We start from the raw sequence: 9373 nt of genomic DNA, 5'->3' as shown, positions 1-9373 counted from the left end.
TCTATCTATCTATCTATCTATCTATCTATCTATCTATCTATCTATCTATCTATCTATCTATGCCACCAAATGATTCAATGTTGCCTTTTGAATCTACTTTCAAAAAATCCCCAACATTTTCCTTTCAAAGCTATTTTTATTCTTCAAGGCTACAGACACATTTGTTCTTCACATTTGGGCCATTCTATTCAACTGCCTATTTTTAAGAGTGTGAATGCAAGGTCTTCTCACATAGAAAATCCTGTCTGAATTTAAAGCAAACAAACAAACAAAAAACCCTTAAAGGACTCAGAAGATTGCATTTACTGTAAGTGGTCTGCCTCAATAATTTTTTAAAGAATTTTTTTTTTTGTAGAAAAGCTACTGTAGTCATGGCCATTGAGACTCCTTTAACTGATTTTGTGAAGTGGCAGGTGTGTGTGTGTGTGTGTGTGTGTGTGTATGTGTGTCCAGATTATGAAGTGAAGGATGTATACAAAATTAACCATCTGTGTCTTTCATAAAGTTGTGCATCAAAAATAGTATGTCCTTTTGGGGAAAGGATGCCAGGCAGACAGAAAGATGACTGATTTGTAAGACATTCATACATTTGACTTGTGGACACACAGTTCTAGATTTTCTAGCCAACATAAAACATTCTCAGACTAAATGAATGACTTATTTAGTAACTTAGCAAAAAAGACTCCATTCACAATCACACATCTGGATGTTGGGAAAAACATCTCTGGCAAGATTCTTTCCTTGTGCCTCATCTCAGAATTCAGCTTTGGTATCTGTGTTTTGGCAAAATCCTCCCCTTTAGGGAGGCAACATTTCCCATGGAGAAGAGTTGTCTTTGCAATGTTAAATAAGAAATGCAAAAGGATCCAAGCTTATAATCCCACTGGCATCTCCCCTTCTTTTCCCTCCCCCTTAGTATTTTCTTTCCCTTCCCTCTGAAAACCTTTCCAGCTCCAAATCGAGGATCTCATGATCACAGTGAATAGAGCACCAGGCTTGGAGTCATCAAGACCTGAGTTCAAATCTGGTCTCAGACACTTAGTAGTTATGTGATGCTGGGCAAGTCACTTTATTCTGTTTGCCTCAGTTTCCTCATTTGTAAAATGAGCTGAAGAAGGAAATAGCAAACCACTCCAGCATCTTTGCCAAGAAAACCCCAACTGGCATCATGAAGAGTTGAACACAAATGAAAACAACTGAATAACAAGCTATTCCCCAAATCCAGCACATCAAATACCATGTTGTACATAGGTGTATGTGCTTGCAGAGTACAGTTACTTGGCACAGTTGCCAAGGCCAGTCCATATCTTTGTTCTCTGAACAGAAACAACAGGCAGGAGCCAGAAAAGCATGAAATTAACTGCAGTTTGTATCCATCATGCTTAAATTTACAGCCATCTTTATGAGTCCAGCTTATCAGGAAGTGTTTGCTTCCAGGTGTCCCTTTGCCAAAAATGCAAGGAAAAAGTCCCTGTGAGACTTAACGCTATTTTCCTTGTTTTAGTTATCTTGGTTTATAAACCCGTGTTTAGGGTTTTGAGACTGGCAGTATGATTCAGCATTTATTAGGGACCCCATGTGTTGTCACCAATCATTAGTGACAAAATTCACTGTTCCTAGTAAGTGTGGCTTGAAGTTTCAAAGTAGAGTGAGTGGGTAAGGCTGGAATTGATGACACTTTAAGAGTGGTTGAGACCAAGGGCTCTGAAAAAACCAACAGAGCTCCAGAGGAAGGTTGCATTTTCTCCTCCCAGGTTCACAGGGTGAAGAGGAAGATGATGGGAGTTTGTTATCAGAGCCTTCTCTGGTTGGCCATGGCAGCTCACTTGTGACCTAAAGCTCCAGTCCAATGCAGACACCTAGCAGGGAATGAAGAGGAGGCATTGAACAGAATCTATTTCCCTTTCCTTCCCCTGTTCAACTCAGGTCAGCAGGCGCCCATTTCTGAGTTCATTGTCTTACTCTAAGTTATTTTTTACTGACCTAATTTTCCTTATCACAAACATCTGTGGTTGATCCAGACATGTGTAAGCCCTTCTTTTCATGCATTTGTTTGTAGTTTGGGCACCTGGAAGCATCTACTTTTTTGAGCCAAACCAAAGGAAATTGATTAGGGCACTTCCTTCCTCTTAGATAAAGACTGGGATGCCAATCCCTGGTGTAATTAATGTTTGAGAATCTCTCTCACTGAGGATGATATTTTATTAGCCACATTTAAGGGCATTTAGCCTGTATTTTGTTAGAATGTTAGCAACTCCCAAGAGTAGATTTGCCCTTTGACCACACCAATGATCTATCATAGGGAGGGAAAGAGACCTGGCAGTAGCTTCCTGGGGCCAGATATTTTCCCACCTTCTGGTCTCCAGAGATATAAGACCAGATGTTTGGCAGGTGAGCTCCAAGCCAGATTTTTTAAAAATAGTATTTTATTTTTTTTCCAAATACATGTAAAGAACTTTTAAACATTCTTTTTAAAATAAAATTTTGAATTCCAAAATTTTCTCCCTCCCTCTCTCCCTCTACCTCTCCACAAGATGACAAGCAATCTGATAAAGGTTATACATGTGCAATCATGTTAAACATATTTCCACATCAGTCATGTTGTGTAAGAAGAAACACAAGAGAAGGGAAAAAAACCCAAAAAGCTCCCCCCTGAAAATAGTATGCTTCAATCTACATTCAGACTTTATTAGTTCTTTCTCTGGGTGTGGATAGTGTTTTCCATCGTGAGTCTTTTAGAATTGTGTTGGATCATTGTATTTCTGAGAAAAGCTAAGTCTATCACAGTTGATCTTTGCATAGTGTTGCTGTTACCATGTACCATGTTCTCCTGGTTCTGCTCACTTCACTTACCATCAGTTCATGTAAGTCTTTCCAGGTTTTTCTAAAATCTGCCTGCTCATCATTTCTTATAGCACATTAGTATTCCATTACATTCATATACCATAACTTGGTAAGCCATTCCCCAATTTATGGACATTCCCTTAATTTCCAATACTTTGCCACCATGAAAAAGAGCTTCTATAAATATTTTTGTACATGGTGGTCCATTCCCCTTTTTTATGATCTCTTTGGGATACAGACCTAGTAGTGGTATTGCTAAATCAAAGCCTATTTGAAGTTTGAATTCCCTTTGGGCATAGTTCCAAATTACTTCCCAGAATGACTGGACCAGTTCACAACTCTACCAATAATGCATTAGTGCCCCAATTTCCCCATACTCCCCCAACATTGGTCATTTCCCTTTTAGGTCATATTAGCCAATCTGATAGGTGTGAGGTGGTACCTCAGACCTTTTTTTACTTTGCATTTCTCTAATCAGTAGGGATTTAGAGCATTTGTATATTACTATAGATAGTATTACTTTCTTCCTCTAAAAACTGCCTGTTCACATCATTTGACCATTTATGATTTGAGGAATGACTTATAAATTTGGCTTAGTTCTCTATATTTGAGAAATGAGGTCTTTATCAGAGACATTTTCTGTAAAAAAAAATTCTCTCAGATTTCTGCTTTCTTTCTCATCTTGGTTGCAGAGGTTTTGTTTGTGCAAAAAGGTTTTAATTTAATGTAATCAAAATGATCTATATTGCATTTCATAATATTCTTTACCTCTTGTTTTATCATAAATTCTTCCCTTCTTCATGTCTGACAGGTAAAGTGTTCCTTGCTCTCCTAGTTTGCCTATGTTATCATCCTTTAAGTCTAAATCACTTACCCATTTTGACTTTATCTTCGTATAGGTTGTGAGATGTTCAAGACAGACTTAATAGGCAAATTTGGAGAGCTCTTGGTCTTAGGTCTTTTTAGTAGAGAAGGGCAGTGAGGAATGCCCTAACAACCTAGCTCCAGAGTGACACCTATTGGTTACATATGGGAATACACATATCTATCTATGCTGCTATGAAAAAGATGAGCTCACATTAGCATAGCTAGCATGATGCCAATTTTGGGAATTTGTGTATGTGATGTTGACAAATATTTTCCCGCTTGATCCTCACAACAACCCTTCGAGGTAGGTAGTTTTATTATCCCCATTTTATAGTTGACAAAATTGAAGTGAACAGAGGTGAAGTGACTTGCCTAGGGTCACACAGCTAGAGTCAAGTAAACGTGTTCAAGTAAAAAGTCTTTTGGGAGGGAAGGCATGAACACTTGGGAAAAAGGATTTGGAAGAGATTTGGATTTGGAATCAGAGTACCTGGGTTCCAATCTTGCCTCTCATGCTTAGGACCTGTGTGAATCACTTAATCCCAATGGGCCTCAGTTTCCTCCTCCATAAAATGAAGGGATTGGATTAGTTGAATTGTAACGTCCTTCTAACTCTAGACATAGGATCCTATCAAAGCATGTCACAAACAACCAAATCCTTTTTTTCTTTCTCCAAACTTTTTCTCCCTTGAGTTTCTATATTGGAGTCCAGCAAGGGTAGAGGGAGGGGTCTATTGCTCAGTCCATGTCCTTCTCTTCAGGAGTAGAAAATGAATTCCTGTAGCAGAAGAATATGGAGAGCCAGAGAGGGAGTCTCTTGCTTCTCCAGGTCTGGGTCAATGCCTTCTCTCTTTCTGATGCTTTTTTTCTGAGCAGAGGCCAGAGACCAGAGGAGCCTCTGGCAAGAACCTTTCCAGGCAAGTTTCAGAGCTCCCAAGAGGACAGTCCCTGAGATTTTCCCCCTTTGGATGTCAATCTCATAGACAGAGAAGATACCTCAACAGCCCACCTAGAGTGGAGGTTTCATGCAGGGGACCAGGGTTATGGGCTTATAGATTCCGAGCTCCAATGACCCTCGAGATCCTCCAGGCCAATACCCTCATTTTCAAAGAAGGGTCTACAGAGAAGAAACGTTGGCCAAAGTCATAGAGACAGCAAGTGGCAAAGCTGGGCCTTGCACCCAGGTCCTCTGGTGTCCCCAGGTCCGGGGTGTCCACAAATTCAGGGCTCTTTCCTTTGTGCCACACTGCCAAGTAAGAGAGAAGGTCACTAATGTTGGTGGGATTTCTGTGATGGAGGCTGGAATCACGCTAAGGAGGCTGACCTCATTTAGTTGGGAATATTTATCCTAGCCGGCATTTTTACTGTACTTGGTTGGCTGCCATCTTGTGAGGTTAATTGTTATAATTTTGCTTGAGGTCCATGATTTCACTTAACATTTCATCAGCAGGAGACTTCCAGCAGTGCAGTCTCAGAGCATTGCCTGGGGCATGGAGAAGGCCTTGTCCAAGGTGACACAGACATGGGATCATAGCTTTGGAGCTTGAAGGAACTCCAAAGGCAGTTAGACTGCACAGTGGTTAGAGTGCCAGGATAGGAGTCAAGCTCTGAATTCAAATCTGGCCTCAGACAGTTACTAGCTGTGTGACCCTGGGCAAGGCATTTCACTACCGTCTGCCTCAGCTGGCTCATCTGTAAAATACGTATAATAATATCACTAACTCCCCAAGTTGTTGTGAGGGTCAAATGAGTTAATAACTGCACAGTGCTTAGCACTGTGCCTGGCGTATAACAGAAACAGTAGAGATGTTAAACATTGCTATTAGAGGCCAATACCGTCCTTTTACAGAGAAAGAAGCTGTCACCCAGAAAGATGAATGACTTGCCCAGGGTGACAAAGTTAGGATGTGTCAGAGGCAGGATGTGAGCCCAGGTTTTTCTGACTTCAGAACCAGCTACGTCTTCACCATGTGCCTAATTATATATTATTGCCATTTTATGGATGAGGAATTTGAGGCAAGGGGGTTCAATTGATGATTCATGGTCACCCAGCTACTGAGGATTAAAAATGAAAATTCAAATCCAGGTCTTCTAACTTTAAATAATGACAAGAATAATAGCTGGCATTTTATATTGTTCTTTAGGGAATGCAAAGTACTGAACATACATTATCAGATCAGATCCTGAGAAGAACCCTGTAAGTAGGTACTGTTATCACCCCCATTTCATAGATGAGGAAACTAAGTCAGACAGAGTTTAGGGACTTGGCCAGGGTCACACAGCTAGCAGGTGTCTGAGGCAGGATTCAGAACTCCACTACTCCAAACCTAACCTTCTGCATTGTGGTAGATTGTAAATGCCTTGAGGACAGGGACTGCCTTTTGTCTCTTTTCGTCTCCCCAGTGGCTAGCACAGTGTTTTCACACACTACCTGCTTAATTAATATTGATGATCTATACCAACATTCTTTTTCTTGCATCAAGATTTTTACCAGCCGACTGAGATGCTGAGATGTGCCTGTGAGGGGCCCGTCACCTGGAAAGGGCTTTCAGGATCAGATCTTGCAAGCAGAGCTGCCCTGAACAGTCAAGGACAGAGGGGGCCATGCTGCTCTTCAGCTTCCCCATGAGCCCAGGCAGTAGAGAACTGCGCCCCTGCTGTTCCCCAGGGACAGCTTTTCACCAGAAGAGCACTCAATTAAATCCAAATGAGCTCATTTAGGGTAGTTGGACTGGAAGTAAGTTCAGAGTCTTCCTTCTGAGACAAATTGAGCCAGTGTCTATGGGGATTTGCAGGATGAAGAGGACAGTTTTACTCTGTCACCTGGGAGCCCTGGATGAGCTGGAGGGCTGAGGCATCCAAGGGAGCCTCAATTTAATGACATTTTATAGTAAAAGCAACCATCTTTAGGGCTTAAACAAAACTACTTGTCTGGTAGATCATGATCATAAATTTTCTCTATTCCTTTTCTGCCCAAAGGACATAGACCAGTACACACACAACATTATGTTTCAAGAAAATTTCAAGAATATTATTGCAAAAAACAAAATAGTAAGTTTCCCTGATTAAACTCATGTGTTCAGGATATGTAGGGAATTGTTTTGTATTTGTAAGAAGAGTCATGCCCTAATTGATAACTGATTAAAGGATATACTAGACAATTTTCAGAGGAAGAAAACTGAAGCATCAAAAACCGTGAAGAATGCTCAAAATCACTTGGTGAAATGCAATTTAGACCAAACCTGAGGTTCAGAGTTTGGCAAAGCTGACAAAAACGGAAAATGACAAATGTTAGATGAGTGGAGGATTGATTGGAGGGAGGAGACACTAGAGGCAGGCTGACCTACCTTCAGGCTATCGAGACACTAGAGGCAGGCTGACCTACCTTCAGGCTATCGTGCCTATGTGAAGTAAGGAGGGTCTATACCAAGATGGTGGCAACATATGAGATAAGGGGCTCATTCAAGATGTGGCAAAGGTAAAATCAATGGATTGGATGTGGTGGATGAGAGAAGGGAAGTCTTTCTCTCTCTCTCTCTCTCTCTCTCTCTCTGTTTCTCTCTGTTTTTGTCTCTGTGTCTCTGTTTCTCTCTGTCTCTGCCTCTTTCTGTCTCTCTGTCTTTGTCTCTGTCTCTCTCTATCTCGTTGTCTCTGTCTGTCTGTCTGTTTCTCTCCTCACAGCCATTTCTTGATAAAATCCTCTTGTTTCCTTTAACCTTCCCTTGTAACAATGTTCAGGTGTTTCCAGTCATGATCCCAATTGGCAAACATCCTGGAGTGATTTGCCATTTCCTTTTCCGGCTCATTTTATAGATGAGGAAACCAAGGCAAACAAAGCTAAATTACTTGCCCAGGATCACATGGCCAGAAAGTTTCTGAAGTTGCTTTGAACTCAGGTCTTCCTGACTCCAGGCCTGGCACTCTGTGCTCTGTGGCGCCACCTAGATTCCAACAAAGAAAAGCAGGTCAGCAAACTGACAAGGCCCTAGGTCTTACTGTTCCCATTTTTCTACACAGAGAAGGGCTATTCTTTGTCCTTCATGAACATTCCCACAAGTGCAGCTGCCAGATAGTGTTGCTTCCTTTACATTATGGCCACGTATTGTATTCTGCCACCTTTGCTCAGAAACAGGGTCTTTATAGGGCAGATCCCAATGAATGAATTTTTGAGCTTGAAGTATTCATATGAGCAATCACAAAAGCATATTTTGAGCAACCCTTAATTTTTAATGCAGTTGTATGATTTGAAGAAATTTTTATATCCTTTGCAATGAACCAATTTAACCCTTTTGGGAATATTGCATTTGGGGCCTATATTCTAACATAGACAAATTATTCCCACACATATTGAATTAGATCCTAAAAAGGTTTTTCCCAAAGAGCAGGTGTTTTTAAATGGTAACATTATTTGGTAGATGAAAGGTCACAGTTAGTGACTGGCACCCACTGTAACCCCTGGAAACAGGTTAAATTGCTGACTTAACTGTTTAACATATGTATAATCATAAATGAACCTCATTGCTATTGAATGGAAATAATATCTCAGAGGTGGAAAAAATATTAGACACTTATTAATTGACTTTAATTATGTTAACCCCTACAATTAAATCTCCCTTATTCATTCAATGAAATGATGACTTTCCTTGGAAAATTCGCCAGTTTTATTACTTACTTTAGAAATAATAATTCCAAGATTCAAAGGTAAAAAAGCCAAGCTTCTATGACAGAGAGAGTCGGGGTAGAACAATCAGTAGAATGCTGCACTGGAAGTGAGGAGACTTGGGTTCTGGATGTAGCTTTGTCAATAACTCTTCAGTATTGGCTGGAAGGCATAATCTTTCTAGCCTCAGTTTCTTCATCAATAAAGGGAAGGTGTTGAGCTAAGTGATAGCTGAGGTACTTTCTAATTCCAAAATCTAAACATTTGTTTCTAAGTTTTCCAGAATAGACCTACATAACCATGCTTCACAGCAATAAGGGACATCAAAATAAAGGGCCAAGCAAGAACTATTTTAATCGGTATCCTAATTGGGAAGGATGGGCAGTTATGTGGTGCAGTGGATAGACTATCAAACCTAGAATCAGAAAAACTCATCTCCATAAGTTCAAATCTGGCCTCAGACTCTTATTAGCTGCTTCACCCTGTGTAAATGACTTCATTGTGTTTGCCTCAGTTTCCTCGTGTGTAAAATGAGTTGGAGAAGGAAATGGCAAACCACTTTAGTATCTCTGCCAAGAAAACTCCAAATGGGGTCACAAAGGGTCAGACACGACTGGAAAAAACTGAAAATTTTCATAGACTTACATAAACTGTTAAGCGTTGAGAGAAGAATTAACTCAAAGACTTCCTTTTTATACTGTGCCTAGGATTACTTTTTCACCCAATGTAATCAAATAATAAAACCAATTGGCAGACCAAAGTACATTTCACTAACTTGAAAGTCTCTACTGCTATCCACAAATTATTCATTAAACCAATTGAAAAATCATTCCAAGGCATTCTTTTGTAAAGGGCAGACAAATGCTATAAAACAGGTCACTTTTTAGCTATCTTCCCATGACCCGAGTTGCATTTTTTTTTTACTTTTTAATCCAAAAATTTAACCACCATCTGACAATAATTCCTTCCTTCCTTCCTTCCTTCCTTCCTTCCTTCCTTCCT

This window comes from Petaurus breviceps, unplaced genomic scaffold, assembly GCF_028583685.1.
Source record: "Petaurus breviceps papuanus isolate PSGF00001 unplaced genomic scaffold, PetGlider_PUasm1.0 173, whole genome shotgun sequence".
NCBI classification, from domain to species: Eukaryota; Metazoa; Chordata; class Mammalia; order Diprotodontia; family Petauridae; genus Petaurus; species Petaurus breviceps.
Note: the sequence above shows the minus strand (reverse complement) of the source record.